The sequence below is a fragment of the Sphaeramia orbicularis genome, chromosome 18 (assembly GCF_902148855.1).
Source record: "Sphaeramia orbicularis chromosome 18, fSphaOr1.1, whole genome shotgun sequence".
Taxonomy (NCBI): Eukaryota; Metazoa; Chordata; class Actinopteri; order Kurtiformes; family Apogonidae; genus Sphaeramia; species Sphaeramia orbicularis.
The window spans coordinates 35,306,112-35,332,943 of record NC_043974.1 but is presented as its reverse complement, the minus strand read 5'-3'; the positions used below and the strand labels follow the sequence as shown (position 1 = coordinate 35,332,943).

At 32.4% G+C, this 26,832-nt stretch overlaps 1 protein-coding gene and 1 long non-coding RNA gene across 3 annotated transcripts in view; both read left to right on the top strand.

The window, feature by feature from the left end:
* LOC115438835 (glucosidase 2 subunit beta-like) overlaps positions 1–26,832 on the top strand; it is a 479,883-nt gene that overhangs the window by 110,534 nt on the left and 342,517 nt on the right. The window lies entirely within an intron of this gene.
* LOC115438836 (uncharacterized) lies at positions 448–7,994 on the top strand. Its single transcript, XR_003938167.1, has 3 exons — positions 448–460; positions 6,142–6,144; positions 7,873–7,994. It is a non-coding gene; the product is annotated as an uncharacterized LOC115438836 (long non-coding RNA).

Here is a 26,832-nt window from a genome sequence, read left to right as displayed (position 1 = left end):
CAGAAAAAGTCGTTTTTTTCATAGGCTTTGTCTGTTTTTGATCAAATAACCCTCAAATGTAATCTCATTATGATGATTAAAGTAGATGATTAATAATATTTTTCCCGCGACTCTGTGTATATTTAATATTTTATCCAGTAGCTTTTGTACATTGCTTACATTTTTCAGTATTTTGTGTGAAATTTTTAGTTCTTTTTTACACTCACCGTTTTCGTACTTGATTGCGTAACCATTGTTTTTGATGACTTTTGATGGTCTAATAATTTTTTCCGCGACTGTATTTGCAGAAAAAGTCGTTTTTTTCATAGGCTTTGTCTGTTTTTGATCAAATAACCCTCAAATGTAATCTCATTATGATGATTAAAGTAGATGATTAATAATATTTTTTCCGCGACTCTGTGTATATTTAATATTTTATCCAGTAGCTTTTGTACCTTGCTTACATTTCTCAGTATTTTGTGTGATATTTTTATACAGTCCTTTTTTGCACTCACTGTTTTCGTACTTGATTGCGTAACCATTGTTTTTGATGACTTTTGATGGTCTAATAATTTTTTCCGCGACTGTATTTGCAGAAAAAGTCGTTTTTTTCATAGGCTTTGTCTGTTTTTGATCAAATAACCCTCAAATGTAATCTCATTATGATGATTAAAGTAGATGATTAATAATATTTTTTCCGCGACTGTGTGTATATTTAATATTTTATCCAGTAGCTTTTGTACATTGCTTACATTTTTCAGTATTTTGTGTGAAATTTTTAGTTCTTTTTTACACTCACCGTTTTCGTACTTGATTGCGTAACCATTGTTTTTGATGACTTTTGATGGTCTAATAATTTTTTCCGCGACTGTATTTGCAGAAAAAGTCGTTTTTTTCATAGGCTTTGTCTGTTTTGATCAAATAACCCTCAAATGTAATCTCATTATGATGATTAAAGTAGATGATTAATAATATTTTTTCCGCGACTGTGTGTATATTTAATATTTTATCCAGTAGCTTTTGTACATTGCTTACATTTTCAGTATTTTGTGTGAAATTTTTAGTTCTTTTTTACACTCACCGTTTTCGTACTTGATTGCGTAACCATTGTTTTTGATGACTTTTGATGGTCTAATAATTTTTTCCGCGACTGTATTTGCAGAAAAAGTCGTTTTTTTCATAGGCTTTGTCTGTTTTTGATCAAATAACCCTCAAATGTAATCTCATTATGATGATTAAAGTAGATGATTAATAATATTTTTTCCGCGACTGTGTGTATATTTAATATTTATCCAGTAGCTTTTGTACATTGCTTACATTTTTCAGTATTTTGTGTGAAATTTTTAGTTCTTTTTACACTCACCGTTTTCGTACTTGATTGCGTAACCATTGTTTTTGATGACTTTTGATGGTCTAATAATTTTTTCCGCGACTGTATTTGCAGAAAAAGTCGTTTTTTTCATAGGCTTTGTCTGTTTTTGATCAAATAACCCTCAAATTTAATCTCATTATGATGATTAAAGTAGATGATTAATAATATTTTTCCCGCGACTGTGTGTATATTTAATATTTTATCCAGTAGCTTTTGTACATTGCTTACATTTTTCAGTATTTTGTGTGAAATTTTTAGTTCTTTTTTGCACTCACTGTTTTCATACTTGATTGCGTAACCATTGTTTTTGATGACTTTTGATGGTCTAATAATTTTTTCCGCGACTGTATTTGCAGAAAAAGTCGTTTTTTTCATAGGCTTTGTCTGTTTTTGATCAAATAACCCTCAAATGTAATCTCATTATGATGATTAAAGTAGATGATTAATAATATTTTTTCCGCGACTGTGTGTATATTTAATATTTTATCCAGTAGCTTTTGTACATTGCTTACATTTTTCAGTATTTTGTGTGAAATTTTTAGTTCTTTTTTACACTCACCGTTTTCGTACTTGATTGCGTAACCATTGTTTTTGATGACTTTTGATGGTCTAATAATTTTTTCCGCGACTGTATTTGCAGAAAAAGTCGTTTTTTTCATAGGCTTTGTCTGTTTTTGATCAAATAACCCTCAAATTTAATCTCATTATGATGATTAAAGTAGATGATTAATAATATTTTTCCCGCGACTGTGTGTATATTTAATATTTTATCCAGTAGCTTTTGTACATTGCTTACATTTTTCAGTATTTTGTGTGAAATTTTTAGTTCTTTTTTGCACTCACTGTTTTCATACTTGATTGCGTAACCATTGTTTTTGATGACTTTTGATGGTCTAATAATTTTTTCCGCGACTGTATTTGCAGAAAAAGTCGATTTTTTTCATAGGCTTTGTCTGTTTTTGATCAAATAACCCTCAAATGTAATCTCATTATGATGATTAAAGTAGATGATTAATAATATTTTTTCCGCGACTGTGTGTATATTTAATATTTTATCCAGTAGCTTTTGTACATTGCTTACATTTTTCAGTATTTTGTGTGAAATTTTTAGTTCTTTTTTACACTCACCGTTTTCGTACTTGATTGCGTAACCATTGTTTTTGATGACTTTTGATGGTCTAATAATTTTTTCCGCGACTGTATTTGCAGAAAAAGTCGTTTTTTTTCATAGGCTTTGTCTGTTTTTGATCAAATAACCCTCAAATTTAATCTCATTATGATGATTAAAGTAGATGATTAATAATATTTTTTCCGCGACTGTGTGTATATTTAATATTTTATCCAGTAGCTTTTGTACCTTGCTTACATTTCTCAGTATTTTGTGTGATATTTTTATACAGTCCTTTTTTGCACTCACTGTTTTCGTACTTGATTGCGTAACCATTGTTTTTGATGACTTTTGATGGTCTAATAATTTTTTCCGCGACTGTATTTGCAGAAAAAGTCGTTTTTTTTCATAGGCTTTGTCTGTTTTTGATCAAATAACCCTCAAATTTAATCTCATTATGATGATTAAAGTAGATGATTAATAATATTTTTTCCGCGACTGTGTGTATATTTAATATTTTATCCAGTAGCTTTTGTACATTGCTTACATTTTTCAGTATTTTGTGTGAAATTTTTAGTTCTTTTTTACACTCACTGTTTTCATACTTGATTGCGTAACCATTGTTTTTGATGACTTTTGATGGTCTAATAATTTTTTCCGCGACTGTATTTGCAGAAAAAGTCGTTTTTTTTCATAGGCTTTGTCTGTTTTTGATCAAATAACCCTCAAATGTAATCTCATTATGATGATTAAAGTAGATGATTAATAATATTTTTTCCGCGACTGTGTGTATATTTAATATTTTATCCAGTAGCTTTTGTACATTGCTTACATTTTTCAGTATTTTGTGTGAAATTTTTAGTTCTTTTTTACACTCACCGTTTTCGTACTTGATTGCGTAACCATTGTTTTTGATGACTTTTGATGGTCTAATAATTTTTTCCGCGACTGTATTTGCAGAAAAAGTCGTTTTTTTCATAGGCTTTGTCTGTTTTTGATCAAATAACCCTCAAATGTAATCTCATTATGATGATTAAAGTAGATGATTAATAATATTTTTTCCGCGACTGTGTGTATATTTAATATTTTATCCAGTAGCTTTTGTACATTGCTTACATTTTTCAGTATTTTGTGTGAAATTTTTAGTTCTTTTTTACACTCACCGTTTTCGTACTTGATTGCATAACCATTGTTTTTGATGACTTTTGATGGTCTAATAATTAATTAACACCCAGAAGGTGTTTTTTTTCCCGCCACTGTAGATGTATCTTTAGGAAAATTGCGTATTGGTCTAGCTTCAGCGTCCTCTTTTCAGTGCTTGCAGGGGAGTCTCCATTCTTTTTCAGGCTTAAATCACTGTAAATCAATCGTGCTCTAAACTACTGAGAACTAACTGTGGAGTTTAGATTTATTATTGAACTGTTTACAGAGCACTCAGTCCATTAAGCAGCTCTTCTTGGGAGGTTTTTAGCCCATACTGTAAGTCACATTCACAGAACCGTAGGTGATTACATTCATTAGAATCTCTTTAATGAAACTGACATTGTTTCAGTTGCTATTATGTGGGTGCTTCTGTGAAACCAGTCCCTAAAAACAGGACATGGGGGCAAAGAATTCAAACAAGATGTAGATTAATGTTATGAAACAAGTTTGGGTCTATTTTAAAAATGTATATTTACTGCGATAAGAGAAACTATTTTTCAGATAAAACACATTTTTCTGTTATTTTTCTATTATTATTTTTTTTTTTTTTTTTTTTTTTTCCCCACTATATTTATTGAACATTTTCAATGAACACAACAGACATTATATCAATTCGTAACAGTCAATGCACAATCAAGAATGACATATCTGACTGTCAACACCCATCCCTTCCCACCCACCCAACCCACAGGCCAATAAATAAATAAATAAATAAATGAATAAAAAATAAGAAAAAACATACAAGAAAATCAAAAACAGAAACCATGTACACTATGGAAAGAATGACTGCATCATTACAAATGAAAATGGATCTTTTTATGCGGAGATGGCACATGGTTGAAGACTATTTGTGTAATTAAACTTTTTGGGTTGTTGACGAGAATTGCTCTTATAAGCCCTGACATGAGGTGTTTTGTATTTATATAGATGTGTACATATGTATACAAATATATGAATATTTCGATACTTGGCAGTGTATCTATAGATGTAGTATAATATCTGTTACAATAATAATACTGTGTGGTGTAATTTATTTATTTTATTTTTTTTAATTTATGTCTCATCCCAGATGTTTTGTTCTGTTTTATATTATGCAAAAATCTAAATAAAAAGTAAAAACAAAAAAAAAAAAAAAAAAAAAAACAACAACCCAGAAACCATAAATAATGATAAAGGGACTCAAATTGTAGAAGTACAAAAAAAAAAAGTAGTATAGTACACAGAAATAAGAGAAGAAAGGAAAAGACTACACATAATTTCTCATTCCCTCCTTTCTCCTCTTTCTCAGTGATGTTTAATCATCTATATTCTGAGGAAAATTTAAAGAATCGAAATACCGTAAGAATGGATCCCAAGTGTTATGAAATGATTTAATTGAGCCTCGAAGAGAGAATATTTTTCTATTATTTTTATACAAAAATCCGCGTGTAATGTGGTTAAAAAAGGACATGAAAATTATGTGCTACTGCTTTTTTGAATATCTTTTTATTCTCTCAGGTACATTTTGGGAAACGAGCTAATTATGCAAGGGAGAGTTTTTCAAAAAAATGATATAATAACCTTTGAATTCACTCTGAGCTTTAACGAATATCTACATGATCAGCGAAGAAAATATTGGAAAGTAGCTGAGTTTTACTGAAAAATACAAAATAATGAATGGTGATAAATCGATTAACAATGGTTAAATTTAATGAAACTCTGGTCTACAAGAAAGAAATGTTTCCAGAATGAAAATAGGATAATAAATAATAATGAAAATAAATGAAACTTATGTGGGATTTTGTCAAAATATGTTAGTTTGAAGTTGTTTTTAAGATGTAAGATTGGATGTAAATTTGAGATTCTATTAAATTCTATGAAAAAAAATACACTTTTTCTTCCTTGGATTACCTTATCATTGATTTTACTCTGAGCTTTAACAGATATCTATATGATCAGTGAATTAAAGATATAAAAATACATGATTTACACTAAAATACAGAGGATTATATCGTAGATCAGGGGTGTCAAACTCATTTTGGTTCAGGGGCCATGTTCAGCCCAGTTTGATCTGAAGCGGGCCAGACCAGTAAAATAATGACTTAATAACCTATAAATAATGACAAATCCAAGTTTTTGTTTTTGTTTTAGTACAAAAAAAAAACAAACAAAAAAACCAAACAAATTATGAAAATATTTACATTTTACAAAAAAGATGTAAATAACCTGAAAAAAACGACATTTCATTTAACAAGTTAGTGCAATTTTAACAAAATTATGCCTCAACTTATTATTTATACATGTACATTATACACAGTGTTACATAAACATTTAGTAACAGGTAGAATATTGTTAAAATTTTGGAGTTTGGAACTAAAATTTGAACAATTTCTACAATATTACATCTGTTATTATTAACACAACTCCAGATCACAGTGGATCCATAAACGCACCAAACATTTAATAACAGGCAGAATATGGTTCAAATTGCACATTTCAGGTTGTTCATCTTTGTTTTATTTATGTATTTATTTGCATTTTATTGTGGAAGAATAGTTTTGTGAATGTAAATATTTTCACAGTGTAATGTTATTTTTTTCACTTAAATTTTTTTCCACATAATTTTTCACAAAGAAAATTTGTAGTTTTCATTATTTATGGCAGGGGTGTCAAACTCATTTTGGTTCAGGGGCCATATTTAGCCCAATTTGATCTCAAGTTGGCCAGACCAGTAAAATAATCACTTAATAGCCTATAAATAATGACAAATCCAAGTTTTTCTTTTGTTTTAGCACAAAAAAACCCCAATTGAATTATGAAAATATTGACATTTTACAAAAAAGACGTGAATAACCTGAAAAAAACTGAAATTTCATTTGAAAAATTAGTGCAATTTTCACAATATTATGCCTCGACTTATTATTTATACATGTACATTACACACAGTGTTACATAAACATTTGGTAACAGGTAGAATATTGTTAAAATTTTGGAGTTTGGAACTAAAATTTGAACAATTTCTACAATATTCCATCTCGTATTATTATTAACACAACTCCAGATCACAGTGGATCCATAAATGCACCAAACATTTAATAACAGGCAGAATATTGTTCAAATTGCACATTTCAGATTGTTCATCTTTGTTTTTATTTATGTATTTATTTGCATTTTATTGTGAAAGAATAGTTTTGTAAATGTAAATATTTTCACAGTGTAATGTTATTTTTTTCACTTAAATTTTTTCCACATAATTTCTCACAAAGAAAATTAGTCGTCATTATTTATGGGTTATTATGTTGCTTTTTTTAACTGTAGATCACATTGGTCTGTATGTGGAACCTGAACCAAAAGGATTTGGAAAACCTGGACTGTTGAGGTTAATTTTTGCAATTTGATCCTGCAGGGCCGGAATAGAACCTTTGGCGGGCCAGATTTGGCCCCCGGACCACATGTTTGACACCCGTGTTGTGGATAGAATACTATAGTGTAGTTGTGTAAATTCCCTATCGATGAATGTGTTAAACCTTCCGATAGATCCTGACGTGACTTCACCTTTCTGTCTTGACAACACTGATCTCGACATCCAGTGATAACCCCCCCCCCCACCCCCCCCAGGACCACCATCACCCCCCCCCCCCCCCCCCTCCTCTGGGCCCCCGTCAAGGTCACTGCTCGGCCTGGCTCGTCACACCATCTGTTGGAGCTGGTTGACATTTGGTCCGGGCCAAGAGTGAAATCTCTCCACCGAGGAGTCCACGTCGTATTTGCATTCTGTTCCAGTGTCGTACGTGAAGAGGGCAGACAGACCATCAGTTATTTTTATCTCAAAAGGTGACCAATAAACTCCGAAAACTGACAGATATTAGAGAAATAGTTTGTGTTTAAGCTGTATATGGTAGTTGGAAGTTACACCAAGACACACAAGTAGGAAAGGTAGTTTTTAACCCTTAAACATCGAGAACTGTTACTTCTCTACACATTTAAAGTGATTTAGCACCATTTATTATTATACTTTCCCCTTTATTTTACATTTTTCAGTGTAAATCATGTATTTTTCTATATTTAATCCACTAATCATGTAGATATTTGTTAAAGCTCAGGGTAAATTTAAAGGTATTTATATCAAAACAGTGAAAAATGAGGAAAAAGTGGATTTTTTTTCATAGAATTTCACATTTTAACCCAATTTTATGTCTTAGAAGCATTTACAAACTGACTTATTTTACAGTTTTTTAGTGTAAATCATGTATTTTTCTATATTTAATCCACTAATCATGTAGGTATTTGTTAAAGCTCAGAGAAAGTTTAAAGGTATTAGTATCAAAACAGTGAAAAATGAGGAAAAAGTGGATTTTTTTTCATAGAATTTCCCATTTTAACCCAATTTTATGTCTTAGAAGCATTTACAAACTGACTTATTTTACATTTTTCAGTGTAAATCATGTATTTTTCTATATTTAATCCACTAATCATGTAGATATTTGTTAAAGCTCAGGGTAAATTTAAAGGTATTTATATCAAAACAGTGAAAAATGAGGAAAAAGTGGATTTTTTTTCATAGAATTTCCCATTTTAACCCAATTTTATGTCTTAGAAGCATTTACAAACTGACTTATTTTACATTTTTCAGTGTAAATCATGTATTTTTCTATATTTAATCCAGTAATCATGTAGATATTTGTTAAAGCTCAGGGTAAATTTAAAGGTATTTATATCAAAACAGTGAAAAATGAGGAAAAAGTGGATTTTTTTTCATGGAATTTCCCATTTTAACCCAATTTTATGTCTTAGAAGCATTTACAAACTGACTTATTTTACATTTTTCAGTGTAAATCATGTATTTTTCTATATTTAATCCACTAATCATGTAGATATTTGTTAAAGCTCAGGGTAAATTTAAAGGTATTTATATCAAAACAGTGAAAAATGAGGAAAAAGTGGATTTTTTTTCATGGAATTTCACATTTTAACCCAATTTTATGTCTTAGAAGCATTTACAAACTGACTTATTTTACAATTTTTTAGTGTAAATCATGTATTTTTCTATATTTAATCCACTAATCATGTAGGTATTTGTTAAAGCTCAGAGTAAATTTAAAGGTATTTATATCAAAACAGTGAAAAATGAGGAAAAAGTGGATTTTTTTTTCATAGAATTTCCCATTTTAACCCAATTTTATGTCTTAAAAGCATTTACAAACTAACTTATTTTACAATTTCTTAGTGTAAATCATGTATTTTTCTATATTTAATCCACTAATCATGTAGATATTTGTTAAAGCTCGGAGAAAGTTTAAAGGCATTTATATCAAAACAGTGAAAAATGAGGAAAAAATATTTTTTTTCATAGAATTTGACATTTTAACCCAATTTTATGTCTTAAAAACATTTGCAAACTAACCTATTTTACAATTATTTTTTCTTTCATTAGGCCTAAGTTTACTAAAGTTTCTCTACTTTCATTTTTTCTTCAAGACCAGAGTAGTCAGACTTCCAAATGAATGTTTCAATACATTAAACCTCTATTCATTGATTTATTACCATTCATTTTTTTGTATTTTTCAATAAAAATCAGCTACTTTTCTATATTCAATTCACTGATTATGTAGATATTCATTAGAGCTCAGAGTAAATTCAAAGGTATTTCTATCAAAACAGTGATTTTTTTTTTCATAGAATTTAATAGAATTTCACATTTAACCCAATTTTATGGCTTAAAAACTTTTGGAAACTAATTTATTTTACTTTTTTTTTCTTCATTGGAGACTTAATTTTGCTAAAGTTTCTCTACTTCCATTTATTAGACCATTATCCTCTTTATTTTACATTTTTCAGTGTAAATCGTGTATTTTTCTGTATTAATCCACTAATCATGTAGATATTTGTTAAAGCTCAGAGAAAGTTTAAAGGCATTTATATCAAAACAGTGAAAAATGAGGAAAAACTTTTTTTTTTTCATAGAATTTGACATTTTAACCCAATTTTATGTCTTAAAAACATTTGCAAACTAACTTATTTTACTTTTTTTTTTTTTTTCCTTCATTAGAGACCTAAGTTTGCTAAAGTTTCCCTACTTTCATTTTTTCCTCTAGACCAGAGTGGTCAGACTTCCAAATGAATGTTTTAATACATTTAACCTGCCTTTATTGATTTATTATGATTCATTATTTCATTTTTTTCAATAAAAATCAGCTACTTTTCTATATTTAATTCACTGGTCATGTAGATGTTCATTAGAGCTCAGAGTAAATTCAAAGGTATTATTAAAAACTGTAGAAAAACCAACTATTTTGTGTTTTTTTTCTTTGAACATCAGATATTTTCCTATATTTAATTTACTGGTAATGTGGATGTTCATTAAAGCTCAGATTCAAGTTGAGGGTAATTATGTCAAAACCTGAAGAAAAGGGGACTTTTTCAGCAAAATCTATCATTAACTGAACATAAATCCAAGTGTGTCCATCCACTGTCATTGATGGATTAGTAGACGTTCATAAAAGCTCAGGTTAAAGTTGAGGGTTATAAATCAAAATTTGAAACATTTCCAGGTTGTATGTTTATGTCTAGTTGTGTTGTCATACACAAATTCATGTGTTTCAGGTCTTAGTTTTAGTATTAGTAATTACAGCATCTTTTATGAGTTTAAGTTAATTTTAACCCAGTCTTACTTTTGTTGCAGTTCCCAAATGAATTTTTCTCTATATTGAACCTTCCTTAAGTGATTTATCACCATTTATCGTAATATTATCTTCTGCATTTGGTATTTTTTCACTGAAAATCAGGTATTTTCCTATATTTAATTCACTAATTATGCAGATGTTCATTAAAGCTCTGACTAAAGTTGAAGGTTATTATATCAAAAACGGAGAAAACTGAAGAACAAGTGACTTTTTCAGCAAAATCTATCATTAAGTGAACATAAACCCAGTGTTTCCATCCACTGTCATTGATTCAACTCCATGGGTTTTACTGGTGAATCAATGTTGTAGAAGATGGCGGTGTTTCCACGGTAACTATGGAGCCTCTGAACGTCCACATGGGTCATATCTGATGACCATGACCGTGATTATGTCTTATTTTAAGTGTGATGAGGTATTTTAAGTAGAAATAAGAAAAATACGCTTGATTTTTTGCAGTGTATGCAATGAAATCTAATATTTATCCTCCATTTTACAACCATATTTTACATGAAGTCATCATTTTGGGTTATTCTATTCAGACTTTAACCCATAAAGACCCAGTGTTACTTTTATGGCAGTTCACAACTTATTTTTTGTCTCTATTACCCCTTTCTTAAGTGATTTATCACTGTTAATTGTAATATTATCCTCTTTATTTTGTCTTTCTTCAATGAAAATTTGGCATTTTTCTATATTTAATTTATTGAACATGTAGATGTTCATAAAAGCTCAGATTAAAGTTGAGGGTTATTATATCAGAAACGGAAAAAACTGGAGAAAAAGTGACTTTTTAAAAAAAAATATACCAGTAACTGAACATAAACCCAGTGTTTCCATCCACTGTCATTGATTCAACTCCATGGGTTTTACTGGTGAATCAGTGTTGTAGAAGATGGCGGTGTTTCCACGATAACTATGGAGCCTCTGAACGTCCACATGGGTCATATCTGATGACCATGACCGTGATTATGTCTTATTTTAAGTGTGATGAGGTATTTTGAGTAGAAATAAGAAAAATCCACTTGATTTTTGCAGTGTATGCTATGAAATCTAATATTTATCCTCCATTTTACAACCATATTTTACATGAAGTCATCATTTTGGGTTATTCTATTCAGACTTTAACCCATAAAGACCCAGTGTTACTTTTATGGCAGTTCACAACTTATTTTTTGTCTCTATTACCCCTTTCTTAAGTGATTTATCACTGTTAATTGTAATATTATCCTCTTTATTTTGTCTTTCTTCAATGAAAATTTGGCATTTTTCTATATTTGATTTATTGAACATGTAGATGTTCATAAAAGCTCAGATTAAAGTTGAGGGTTATTATATCAGAAATGGAAAAACCTGAAGAAAAAGTGACTTTTTCAGCAAAATCTATCATTAACTGAACATAAACCCAGTGTTTCCATCCACTGTCATTGATCCAACTGCATGGGTTTTACTGATGAATCAATGTTGTAGAAGATGACAGTGTTTCTGTGTTCACTACGGAACCTCTGAATGTCCAAATGGGTCATATCTGATGACCATGAAAAGATGAATAACTGTATTTTACACCAATTATTTACATGTATTGATAGGATTAAAGGATCAACAGGTATTAAACAGTTTAAATCAGTAGACGGTGGATGTTCCTGTGTTGGAGGGTTGAAGTCCATGTTGTGCTGAGGATGTTCTACTTTCCTCCAGAAGGGGGCAGCAGGCCTCTAAGTTGCACAGCGAGCTAATGGAAAAATGGAAAGTCACATTCACAGGTCATTTAATCTCTTTGTTTTGTCATGGGCTGGGCCTCTGGCGCTGTTTTCCTGCCTCGTTCTCTCTCTCTCTCTCGGAAAAAAAAAAGAAAAAAAAAAGCAGCTATAGAGGGAGTGTGTGCGATCCCTCCCCGTCCAGAAAAATGAACAGTTCTCATCTTGCCTTGAAGAATTTCCTTTTCATGAGTTTGGAGGGAAAATCTCGCTGTGATTCGAGGATTAATGTGTGTGTTCTGAGGAGATTTCTGGGTCCAGATGGGACTATATAAGAGCAGGCTTTTTTTAGGCTCTGTATTTAACTTTGCACAAACGTCTTGCAATGTTCTCTCTTGCGTCACCTCGAAAGTATAATATCTGCAGACTTAAATATGTGCTGACTGTGGATGTAGGCCATGGTGCTACTTTACTGAGCCTGGGCTGTGTTTGCTGCAGGATTACATAGTAAACCATGCACAGCTTTTACTGTACTCTGACTGTAACCGAGACGTTTCCATTTAGATCGCAGCGTTTGGGTTTGAAGACGGTGGCATGATGGGAAAAGGGGGTTTGCATTTGCCCCCACGCCCCATCCCCCCACACCCCCACACCCCCACACCCCACTCCCCACTCCCCTCCATGCATCTTCAGTACCATTCATCACCTCCCTTTACACGTGTCATGTTTTTGCTTCCCAGCTGCAGTGCTTTCAAGTTATATAATCCAAAATGACAGGATGAAACCAGAGGTGAAGGTTTGTAGAGCTGAGGTAGACAAAATTGATGTTCCGAAAAGAATAAAAAAAAAAAAAGTGTCATGTTGTTTTGAGGAGGATGGGGAGTGTGCAAAGAGGTCGACACTTTATATGTGTATATATTAGGAATGTAACGATATGAAAATTTCATATCACGGTTATTGTGACCAAAATTATCACGGTTATCATTATTATCGCGGTATTTATACTTATACACACACTGAAATAATGTAACCAAGTTGTATTTTGAAAAAAACAAAAAACAAATAAAATAATAGGCACAATGTACTTTCTGTTGGCAGAAACATTCAAATATTAACACGTAAACATCAAACATACAAATGTGCATTAAAGATGACACCTTATGGCCATTGTTTGACCATTTTCCATACCAAGTTTGAGTTGTTTTCGTTTCTTTTTCATAGATAGATAGATAGACTGTAACAAAATGAGTATAAATGATGAATATAAACAACAACACAAGTAAAACATGAACAAAAGAAGGAACAAAATGGACAAAAACACAAAACAATTCATGAAAAATGAACAAAAATTTGATAAAATTGAATAAAAACTATGAACATAGGCATCAAAACAAGTAAAAAAATAAACAAAATGGACAAAAATGCACAAACATGAGCAGCAGAATCAACAAAAAATGAAGTAAAATGAATAAAAACTGAGCAAAATGGGCAAGAAAATGAACAAAAATGAACATAAATAAGTAGCACAATGAACAAATAGAACAAAATAATGAATAGATAGATAGATAGATAGATAGATAGATAGATAGATAGATAGATAGATAGATAGATAGATAGATAGATAGATAGATAGATAGATAGATAGATAGATAGATAGATAGATGCTGCTTCTCCAGGAAATGTGCAGTACCGTGAGTTTTTAAAGTGTGGTAATCAAACACGATTATCATTATAATTAGAATTTAAACAGTAATACTAACCGTCGGGAATTTTACCGCAGTTTATCGTTATACCGGTAATCGTCACATCCCTAGTATGTGTATGTATATCTATATATCCCTATATATATATATATATATATATATATATATATATATATATATATATATAGATATAGATATAGATAGATAGATAGATAGATAGATAGATAGATAGATAGATAGATAGATAGATAGATAGATAGATAGATATGGATATAGATAGATACATACAATTAGGGCTGTCAAAATCAACGCAGATGAATCCATCATCATGATTAATCTGATTCGAAATTTTAACACAGTTAACCCAGAATAACTCTGAACGTCTCTGCCAGCTCATTTGGGTCAGTTTGTCCAAGTAGAGTTAGCGTCACGCATGAACAAATGGTCAGTTGATCCGGTAGTGACAGGCAGCAGAACCAACCTATAAAGATGGAATCCACTAAACAGTACGATGGTCCTCTGCATGGAAATATGAACACAGTTGTTTTGCTGAAACTGTTGAAGGTGTTTACGTTAAGTGCATAGCGGCTAAAATTTACTCAGGGGGTCAAATGAGTGGACATTTTTGTCAAAAAAAAAAAAATTAATCCATAATCCATTTGTGCACAGACTACTGATATTATTTGACAGTGGAAGCTCTATTTTCAGAAATACTGGATTTTGAATAGCACGTGTATGTGAAAAACTTTTGCTGATGGACGGACGTGACATTACCCATGATGCTCTGGTCAGTACCAGTACTTAATTAGGAATAAACTTATATACTTACTATTGCTAATTCTCCTCTTATTCATAAATGTTAGTATTGTGGATCTAAAACAATAACAGCTGACACAAAAACACAAAATGTGGCAGTGGACGGATGTGACATGGTTGTTACAGATCCCATCATACTGATGCTCTGCAGCCATGTCACCGTTTACACTAATGATCCCTGTGCAAAAACTAGGATCACAATTATTTATTGTGTAGTTTATCATCATATTAAAGAGTAAATAACAATATAGAATTGTTATAAAAATGCTTCTTATTAGAAAACTGTTGATTTAAAAGTGACATGTGACATTCTTAATGTATGTATTGGCGTAACATAAGCAGGATGGATCAGCACCATACTCCATATTGAACCTGTTGTAGGATAGAACCATGTAGGATAGAATCTGGTAAGAAAAATTGGGGGATCTAAAAGAATAGAATACTTGTTTTTCAGGTAAATTCAGTTCAAATATAACTTGGCCATTTGTGACATGAAAATATAGCATTAATTGTGATGAAATTGGACATTTTTGAGCTGAAAACATAGTTCATATGACCATCAACATGTTGAACAGAACTGAAATCCTGTAAATTTGCAGAACTTGCATTTACCAACACAAAGTTCCTTTGGGGATTCACTTCTATTGATTTCTTATGCACAAAGACAGAAATAAGACCTCTAAGCAAATTTTAGCCGATATATGTTTGCTCATGCTAAATGAAACACGATTAATATAGATTAAAAATGAGTGATATTTAATTGTGATTAATCAAAATTAATTCACATCAACCCTGTGATTAATCTGATTAAAAACTGTAACTTCAAACTTCTCGTTTGCACTAATATAGCACTAATATATGTGTATGTATGTGTCTATATGTATATATATATATATATATATATATATATGTACACACACACACGCACGTTCATATATATTTATTTATTTATTTATTTATTTATTTATTTATTTATTTATTTTGAGGCTGTACATCCAACACTCCTCAACACCTCGCCTTCTTCCTCTGCGCTGAAAAACCTCCTCACCACTTGCCTTCTGTTACATAACCGCTGAGATTGGATGCGCTCGAGGTCGGGCAGGTAATGGAACCGGTGGGAGGTCAAAGGGAAGCGAAGAACGAAGAAAAATGAAGAGGCATCATTTTACGCTACTCCAACAAGTCTCAACAGAGGGCTCTTCTATCAAGAGGCATGCATTCATGTCTATTTAACCCTTAAACATCCAAACATCCACCGTCGAACGAAACCATCTACTGATCTAAAATGTTTAATACCTGTGGATTCACTAATCCTAGCAATACATGGTGTAAAATACAGTTTGTCGTCTTTTTATGGTCATCAGATATGACCCATTTGGACGTTCAGAGACTCTGTAGTTACCGTGGAAACACTGTCATCTTCTACAACACTGATTCACCAGTAAAACCCATAGAACTGGATCAATGACAGTGAATGGAGACAGTTAATGATAGATTTTACAGAAAACATCAGTTTTCTTCAGTTTTCTCTGTTTTGATAAAATAACATTTGAATTTACTCTGAGCTTTAATGAACATTTACATGATCAGTGAATTAAATATAGGAAAATATCTGATGTTTAAAAAACACAAAATGCAGAGGATAATATAATAAATGGTGATGAAACCTCTTAGGTTAAATGTGGAGTAAAGTGATCGTTTTTGTAATTGATTATTCGATTTATTTTCTTTTTGAATAGACAAAAAAAAGGTAAAAATGTGAAAAAGACATGCTTGAAATTGACAGCTTGTCCTTTATTCCAGAATCAGCTGAAACAATACCCACAAAAAGTATAAAAGTAAAACGCTGTAGAAAAATATATGTATAGAAAGAACAGTACAAAAGTATATATAAAAATATCTATTGAAATAAATGATAAATAAGTCAAATGACATCTACAAATATTTCGTGCACTGTAGTCTTCAACACATTTGTATCCATGTTTCAACACCGTCTGTTTGTTTACATACCAAACCGAAACCTAAACAAAACCGCCACTTGAACTTTTTTGGAATTCCTTGCAGCCGCAGTAGCACAAAGCAATTGAAGCTGTTTCCATGTCTGTTGACACCACAGCCATACTGTGGCTGCATGGAATTCCAAAAAAAATTGAGTGACGGTTTTGTTTTGTTTTGGGTTTGGTATGTAAACAAACGGACTGTTTGTGGTGGAGTACACTTTGAAGTGTATGCGAGAGGAGTGATTCAATTGTCGAATCATTTATTTAACCCAGTAAAACCTGAACCATTAAATCATTGACAGAAAATTCCAGTTCTTTGAAACTGGAGCCTTTTATTGGTACTTCTGAACAACCAAAAAATGTTTTTCTTCAAATATCAATTTCCATGTATGACTTTGAATTTTTGTGTCATATTTGATACATCAGGTCTCTGCTCAAATATTATTATTTTTGAACAAACAAAAACATAATATAACACAAACATGTCTAACCAATTGGTAATTCCTTTTCAAAATTGTCAGAGTTCTTCCTCCTTCCTCATTAATGACAGTCTTGTAGTGTCACTGGAAAGGCCTCTGGTGAATGAATTCCTCCCCCTGGTGGATTATCTGTGTATTACATGTATCTAATTGTATACATCAGGTTTTTCAAGAAAAATAATGTCACACTGATCATGTAGAGCAGTGGTCCCCAACCTTTTTTATACTACGGACTTGTTTCATGCATGAAAATTTTCCGCGGACTGGTAAGAGGTGTGGGGGTTCCAATAACAAAAACCTTTGTCAGTTCAGAGCATGTGATCTGAAACACTTACACTGTATATCAGGCAATTACAATGATTCTACAGTAGAAAATCAACTCACCCTAATGCAGAATCAGTCGTTTCCCTGCAACTTGGCAGTCCCATCTGCGGGTGATTGGAGACCCACACTCCAGTTGTGTTCTGTAGATCTGGTCTACTACTTGGTAATTCATCATCGCAGAAAACCCAGCCTCACAAAGATATGAGGTTGGAAACAGAAGAAGCACTTTCAGGGCTTTTGTGGCCATAGCCGCATATTCTGGGTTGACTTTAATCGAGAATGCAAAGAGTTTTGAAGTTGTCTCAAATATGGATTGATGTGCTGGAGCAATTTGGAGGCGCTTGTGTGTCACCTGTTGCGATGAACCTGTAACTTTGGCAGGAATCATGATATTTCCTTCTAAATGCAGCTTTCTGTTTGCAGGCAGTCTGTGACCCTTCTGCAGCCTCATCGTTTCCTCGTTTCTTCCCGAAAAAGTTCTCCAGTGAATTTTGTTTTTGGCTCATTTCTTTAGCTTGTGTTACTACTGATTCAGGAAATGACGCACCAGAGTCTAGCGCAGTGTTTTTCAACCTTGAGGTTGGGATCCCACGTGGGGTCACCTGGAATTCAAATGGGGTCGCCTGAAATTTCTAGTAATTGATAAAAATAAAAATAAAAACTTACTGATAAAAAATATATGGTTAGTTGACAGAGACAATCGCAATCCATAAAAGCCATGACAAACTGTGAAGCTCAAACTGAAGCACTGTGGTTCTGTTTCTCTGTCAAATGTTCATTGTGGTCAGTTTCAGATGCTGCAGCTCTTTCATAATTCATAGTTTGAGTTCTTGTTTGTTCAGTATTAATTGTCAGCCTTGTAAATCCAAGCTGGACTGACTGTACATATCCTGACCAAGGAAAATCAAATTCTCACTTTGTGCAGTAATCTACACCTGGCTTTACTGCCGCTGTCCATAATAGTATACATTATATAGACTAAATGTTGTCTAAAATTAACATTTATTTGCAACATTGTATAGAAAACTATTACATGATCAAAAATAAATTAATTTTAGCAAAAAAAAAAAAAAAAGGTCTTCATTTTGAATGTCTGGGGTCACCAGAAATGTATGATGCTAAAATGGGGTCACGAGCCAAAAAAGGTTGGAAACCACTGGGTTAAACTGAAACACCAATTTACATGCAAGTGGTGTATTTTGTTTCAATACAATCTAAAACACTGTGCTGCCACCATATTAATTTCAACCCAAAAAATAAATAAGTAAATAAATAAATAAATGTGTAATGGCATTAATTCAACTAATTATTGTCTGTGTATAACAACCAATAATTAGATAAATCTCACTCATTATATAGACCAAATGTCATCTAAAATGAATGTTTATTTGCAACATAGTATAGCAAACTATTACATGATCAAAAACTAATTAATTATATTACAAAAAAAAAAAAGTCTTCATTTTGAATGTCTGGGGTCACTAGAAATTTGTGATGTTAAAATTCCTAGCGTGGGGTCACGAGGCAAAAAAGGTTGGGAACCACTGGTGTAGCGGTTGTGAGGTGAGGGTGGAAACGGCCACTTTTCAAAATAAAATCTCCGCAAGACTAATGGAAAAAGGGCTTTAATATTAACCACAATTTTTTTTTCTTTGCAGCCCTGTACCAAATGGGGACCACTAATGTAGAGGGCTTCAAAACTCATGTATCAAATATGATACGTTTGGCTTTATAGGGTTAATCGATTCAAGTCGATTAATCGTTTGAGCTCTACTTGCTTGTATTAGGACATGGAGGCTTTGGCTGTACTTTAGAACTTTCACACCGCAAAAAAAAAAAAAAAAAAAAGAAAAGAAAAGTGCCAGTGTGACAGATTTAAGAACGTTCAATGGCGGCGCGGTGTTTGTAGCGCTTTGACTGCATTGCTCAGGGTTCTGTCTTACAAGTTGTACTGACAAACCAGCCTTAAAGCGAGCTCAAGGCACTCATTTGTATTCTTATCAGCTTTAACCACTTGACAAATACTATTGATGTTACACCTGTGTAGCTGCAGCTCCCAAGAAAAGGGTAGACACTGAGCAGCGAGCGGCGTCCGGGGAGAATAGACATCAGGTTCCTCGGGGACGATCTATGCCGGAGCTTCCCAGGTGAGAACGCTGATTAGTGACAGAATACTGTATCAACAGAACAAGACAGAAAGGCCTGCTTCCCGTACGGCTGCCTAATACCTTCAATAACAGCCGACTATTCCAGCACGTCCGTCCTTTCAAACACCGCTAATCCTGCTATAAGTCGGCTATAAGTTGACTTCTTTCACATTGACAGGAGACAAGTTTGGCTTTTGGTGTTTATTTTAGGAGTTGAGGGTCATTGGTGCGGGTGATGTAGTTGTCAGCAGTATCTGTTTTTATTGTTATATATTTTTTGTGTTTTGTATCTAAGATTTAACCCTTCGGTATCCCGTCCAGCAAGGCCCTTACTAAGCACCAAGTGTGCCTTTTTCGCACACTTGTGGAATAATGTCAAAAAAATTTCATACAGTTTGTTTTTAATTCTTTTACACTTTTTTTCTATTTCATCAACTTGAGCCATAAATAAAAATACCAAATACTCAATAGTTGTCACATTTTTTAACCCTTTAAATGCCGTGTTTGTAATGTAAACAAACCTTTTTTTTTTTTGGATGCAAAAAACACAAAAAAAATAATTTTTTTCAATATACTACATAAAAAGTGGATCACATATTATTTGATTTTTTCATCCTGGCATATGTCAATGATTAACTCCAACATCAGTTAATTTGCATTATTATTTTTGGCGTTAGGTCAAATGTTCAAAAATACTAGCATCTGTCACTAAGTGTGCGTAAAATGCACACCTACAAATCAAACTATTAAATATTATATATTGATTTATTTTTCTGCTCTAATTTGATTTTATTTTTGTAAATCAAGGTCAGCCCTAATCATACAGATCAAATGGAAGAAATAGTGCATTTTTGGCACACTTGGGAGACAGATGCTAGTCTTGTAATTTTCTTTTGTTTACAATGTGCAAATTTTAGTTGATGGCCAAAATGTTAAAGATCATGCACAAATGAGCAACTTTTTAATTCTAACCTTATTTAAATTGTGAAAAATAATATGAAGTTTTTTAAAACAAAGTGCAAAGTGTGCCTAAAAGGCGCACCCGGATTCCGGTGGGTTAAAGGAATCATAAAAATGTTTTAAAATGTTTTGAAGTGTTTTAAAATGCATAATTCCATTTAAAAAAAGGCAAAATATCACTCCTTTAAGAAAAGTTAGGTATAGAGAAAAAAATCTTGTGGAACTGCCACAAAAGTAACACTGGATCTTTAAAGGTTAAACCAGTGTTTTTCAACCTTTGAGTCGGGACCCCACATGGGGTTGCCTGGAATTCAAATGGGGTCGCCTGAAATTTCTAGGAATTGATAAAAAAACAAACAAACAAAAAAAAAACTTACTAATAAAAAATATATGGTGAGTTAAGAGACAATCGTAATCCACAACAGACATGACAAACTGAAGCTGAAACTGAAGCACTGTGGTTCTGTTTCTCTGTCAAATGTTCATTGTGGTCAGTTTCAGATGCTGCAGCTCTTTCATAATTCATAGTTTGAGTTCTTGTTTGTTCAGTATTAATTGTCAGCCTTGTAAATCCAAGCTGGACTGACTGTACATATCCTGACCAAGGAAAAGCAAATTCTCACTTTGTGCAGTAATCTACACCTGGCTTTTCTGCCTCCGTCCAGAATAATATACATTATATAGACTAAATGTCATCTAAAATTACTGTGTATTTGCAACATAGTATAGCAAACTATTACATGATGTAAAATGAATTAATTTTAGCAAAAAAAAAAGTCTTCATTTTGAATGTCTGGGGTCGGCAGAAATGTATGATGCTAAAATGGGGTCACGAGCCAAAAAAGGTTGGAAACCACTGGGTTAAACTGAAACACCAGTTTACATGCAAGTGGTGTATTTTGTTTCAATACAATCTAAAACACTGTGATGCCACCATATTAATTTCAACCCAAAAAATAAATAAGTAAATAAATAAATGTGTAATGGCATTAATTCAACTAATTATTGTCTGTGTATAACAACCAATAATTAGATTAATCTCACTGACGTTGCTGCAGACATGGTACAAAGCTGTATTTGAGTATTTTAATATGCAGATAAATGTGATTTCATGGTCATTTGTGACTAAACACTGCACTTACATGAGGATAAGGTGTAATGTAAAGTGGTTTTAGTGAATTATTGCATGTGTGGACCAAAAAGGAGACTGTACCGTTCAATAAAAGAAACAAACCAACAGAAAAGACCAGTAGACACTGGATGGAAAATAGCAGCGAATCAGCTTCATGTATGAAAATCTGCAGAAATAAATGTTGATGAATAAAGGCTTTAACAAAACGTGACCATCAGGTTTTTTAAAGCAAAATAAGTCTCGCTATCAGGTCGTCAAACAGCTATGAAGGAGGGTTAGGGCCACAATGGAAGGAAGTCATAATATAACAAAAAAAAAAAAAAAAAAAAAAATTAAATCACAGTTCTGTGGGTTAAAAAGTCATAGAGAAAAAAAAAACAAAAACAGCTACACATTGCAAGAATAGAATACTTCCAGACTGAAGTCATACTGGTTCAAGAAGTCAAGAAGTTCAAGTTGAAAAAGGTTTAATTTATGAAAAGTGACAATGTCGTTTTTGAGCAAAAAAGTTAAAAGTCATTACTATTTCAAGGGGGGAAAAAAAATCTGAAATTTTTAAATAAGAGGAAATATCAGAAGAACAGTCTGTCATCCGCATTAAACTGAGGTACGGGTTTCACAAATAATAAAATACTACGAATACTGCGTTTTAGACTTTGATCAAGTTGGAAACACATTCACAGATTCTATCTTCTGGAGTTCACATGACAATTTTACATGTTGATTTGTTTTCCTCTATAAAAATACAACTTTCTACTATTAAAATGACAAGTTTTTCGTATCATTATGACTTTTTAAAAAAAAACTATTTATTGGTTTACTGTCAAACTATCTGTGTTGCCCTAATGTACCCCAGGTGTTATGGTAGGTATGTTCATCTGTGAAACATTACATTTAACTGGCAGAGTGAAACCATGGTAAAGGTCTAGTACAGGGGTGTCAAACATGTGGCCCAGGGGTCAAATGCGGCCCGACAAAGAGTCCAGTTTGGCCCCTGGGATGTTTTTGCCAATTGCAAAAATGCCACAGTCTTGAATTAAATTAAGCAAAAAAAAATTTGCTTGAATTAAGAAAAAAAACTTGGATTAAGCCAAAAAAAACAAAACAAACTTCAATTTAGTAAAAAAACAAACAAACTTGAATTAAGCCAAAAAAAATTATTGAATTAAGTATAAAAAAATCTTGAATTAAGCCAAAAAAAAAAAAATTTCAATTAAGTAAAAAAAAAAAATTTCAATTAAGCCACAAAAAAAACTTCAATTAAATAAAAAAACAAACTTGAATTAAGTCAAAAAAATCTTATATTAAGTAAAAAAAAAAATCTTGAATCAAGCAAAAAAAAGTTCAATTAAGTAAAAAAAAAAAAAAACTTGAATTAAACCCCCTCAAAAATCTTCAATTAAGTAAAAAAAAAATTTTGAATTAAGTCAAAAAAAAAAAATCTTCAATTAAGTAAAAAAAAATCTTTAATTAAGCCAAAAAAAATCTAGAATTAACAACTTAAATGTTTGTTTTAGTGCAAAAAATAACATTAAATTATGATTATGAAAATATTCACATTTACAAACTATCCTGTAACACTAAAATGTGAATAACCTGAACAAATATGAACAACCTGAAATGTCTAAAGAAAATTCAGCACAATTTGAACTATTTTTCTACCTGTTCTTCAGTGTTTAGTGTCTTTGTAGATCTGATCCATAATACACATGGACAAATGATAAGTTGAGGAATAATATTGTTAAAATTGCACAAAATTTTCCTACGTTTTTTAATTTAAATTTCAGTTTTTTCAGGTTTTTTTGGATAGTTTATAAAAGTAAATATTTTCATAATTTTTTTTTTTTTTTTTTTTATTTTACACTAAAACAAAGACAAAAATTTGGAGTTGTCATTATTTATAGGTTATTATGTTATTATTTTTCTGGTCCGGCCCACTTCAGATCAAATGTAGCTGAATATTAAAATGACTTTGACACCCCTGGTCTAGTATGTACAGTGGAGCCTTCCATTTCTATGTATTCAGTGTGAGTTGATGGGACGTATTGTTTCTACAATTTTATTTTTTACTGGTTTTGTGGAATTATTTGACCCGTGGGTTATTGTGCCCAATTCTACTCGGCGCCGAAAACAGCCCCCCCTCTCCTAAGTCAGCCATGAAGAGGACAATGTGCACCAAATTCACAAATTGCTGACAAATGCTCCCTGTTCACCCTGTCTGATTATTTTTTCTCCTTTCTGACTGTAGGCTATGAAATTAATTGTGAATTATTCAACCTCTTAACACCATCAGAGCTGTCTAGCAATTAAGCAATTAGAAATATTGTTAGATATCGCAGTTTTGTTTTTTCTCTGTTTAATATTAAAGACTGTGCAAACTGTAAGGTATAAAAAGTTAATTTTAAAAGTTAAAGGAGTGATATTTTGCTTTTTTAAATGGAATTATGCATTTTCAAACATTTCCCTGTGGTCTACATCAACTGTAAATGCTATACTTAGGTCTGAATTCTTCATTAATTCAACTCCACAGGTCCATCTTCAACCGTATTTCCGAGTAATGACACAAAAAAAAGCTTGTTTTGAGCGCTGGCCCTTTAAATGCACGAGCCACTTCAGGCTCCGCCCCCTCCAGGTTGTTGGCTGTGCTGCTCTGTCCTGTTCAACCAACAACTGAACATTTTAGGTAATCAGCTCGAAGTTCGGACATATTTTCAGTTTTTACTACAACCGCTGCTGCTGACAAACAATTATATCGTACTCGGAGAAATGTTTGTCGGAAGTCTTGACCTTATATGCGCAAATGTCGTGACGTAACTAGTTACAAGACGTAACAAATTAACCCTATAACGCCAAACGTATCATATTTGATACGTGAGTTTTGAAGCCCTCTACATCAGGGGTGTCAAACTCATTTTAGTTCAGGGGCCATATTCAGCTACATTTGGTCCGAAGTGGGCCGGACCAGAAAAATAATAACATAATGACCTATAAGAAATGACAACTCCAAATTTTCGTCTTTGTTTTAGTGTAAAAAAAACAAAACATTAAATTATGAAAATACTTATTTTTATAAACTATCCAAAAAAAAAAACCCTGAAAAAACTAAAATTTAAATTGCAAATGTAAGAACATTTTGTGCAATTTTAACAATATTATTCCTCAACTTCTCATTTGTCCATGTGCATTATGGATCAGATCTACAAAGACACTAAACACTGAAGAACAGGAAGAAAAATAGTTCAAATTGTTCTGAATTTTCTTTAGACATTTCAGGTTGTTCATATTTGTTCAGGTTATTCACATTTTATTGTCACAGGATAGTTTGTAAATGTAAATATTTTCATAATCTAATGTTATTTTTTGCACTAAAACAAAGAAAAAAATTAAGTTGTTAATCCTAGATTTTTTTTTTTTTTTTAATAAATTCAAGATTTTTTTTACTTAATTGAAGATTTTTTTTTTGCTTAATTCAATTATTTTTTTTTACTTAATTGAATTTTTTTTTTGGCTTAATTCAAGATTTGTTTTTTTTTACTTAATTGAAAAATGTTTTTGGCTTAATTCAAGATATTTAGCTTAATTTGAGATTTTTTTTGCTTAATTGAAGATTTTTTTTTACTTAATTGAAGATTTTTTTTTTTTGCTTAATTGAATTTTTTTTTTTTTTTTTTTGCTTAATTGAAGATTTTTTTTTTGCTTAATTGAAGATTTTTTTGGCTTAATTCAAAATTTTTTTCCTGAATTCAAACTAATTTTTTTTGCTTAATTCAATTCAAGACTGTGGAATTTTTGCACTTGGCAAAAACATCCCAGGGGCCGAACTGAACCCTTTGGCCCCCGGGCCACATGTTTGACACCCCTGCTCTACATGATCAATGTGACATTTTTTTTTCTTGAAAAACCTGATGTATACAATTAGATACACGCAATACACAGATAGTCCACCAGGGGGAGCAATTCGTTCACCAGAGGCCTTTCCAGTGACACTACAAGACTGTCATTAATGAGGAAGGAGTAAGAACTTTGACAATTTTGAAAAGGAATTACCAATTTGTTCGACATGTTTGTGTTATATTATGTTTTTGTTTGTTCAAAAATAATATTTGAGCATTGAAACCTGATGTATCAAGAAACTGATACAGATTGGGGGTAGGAGTATGTAAGTTTTTACTTCTTCCTACTCCTTTTCGAGCATGTTTAATTTCATTTATTTATTTATTCTTTTGGTTTGTTTACTTATGAACCTTTTATGTGTTATTATTGATATTTTGTTGGTTGGTTTTGTTTTGATTTCACTGTGTACATGTTTGAAATAAAGCTTTCAATCAATCAAAAAAAAAAAAGACACAAAATTGAAAGTCATACATGAAAATTGATACACTACAAACACAAAGTTTGTAGAGCGCAGACCTCCGCCAAGGCAGATCAGTGCCCCCCCGACCCCTGATCACCAACAAAAATTAATCATTTGTTCCTTGTCCCAGTATCAACATTTCCTAAAATTTTCATCCAAATCCATCCATACATTTTTGAGTTATCTTGCACATGGACAGACAAACAGACAGACAGACAAACCACCGCTGACAATAACATAACCTCCTCGTCTGAGGTAATTAGCAGGCTTATCGTTAAATGTAGCTGTGAAGTAGATTTATAAATCATAGCGGTTGTTTCCTGTGAAAGTCATCCATTACTGGGAGCCACTTCTCCTTCCACTCTTCAGTCTAGTTAACAGTATTTCGCTGGATTTTCTATTTCTAAGCATCACCCGCGGCGCAGATAATAAAGCCTGAAGTGCTTTAGTTGTCTGTCCATGTAAAGACCACCGACCATTGACCACCGACTCCTTGAGGAACATCTCGCGGAAGAACCTCGCATCCTTTACGGGTGAATCGGTTGATGTGTTTTGAGTTTCCATGGCGACCACCCCCACCTACTACCACCACAACCACCACCACCACCACCGCCGACGTACATAAGACTATAATGAAACCTCTTAAAGGCCGCAGGGGCAGCGGAATAGCGCAACGTCGTCAGCGTTTCAGCTAATGTGCCACTTAGAAGAGTTACACAACCTGACGTTCACCCTGAGAATGTTTCTTCCCCATCATCTCGGGGCTTTTGAGACCGGCAGAGATTGGGCTTGCTAGCAAAGGGATGACACACGGAATGACAAAACTCCTGTGTCTGTCTGTCAGGCTTGGTCTTTATCCGACTGACATTTGCTGGCTCAGGCTCATCCAGGCTCTGGAG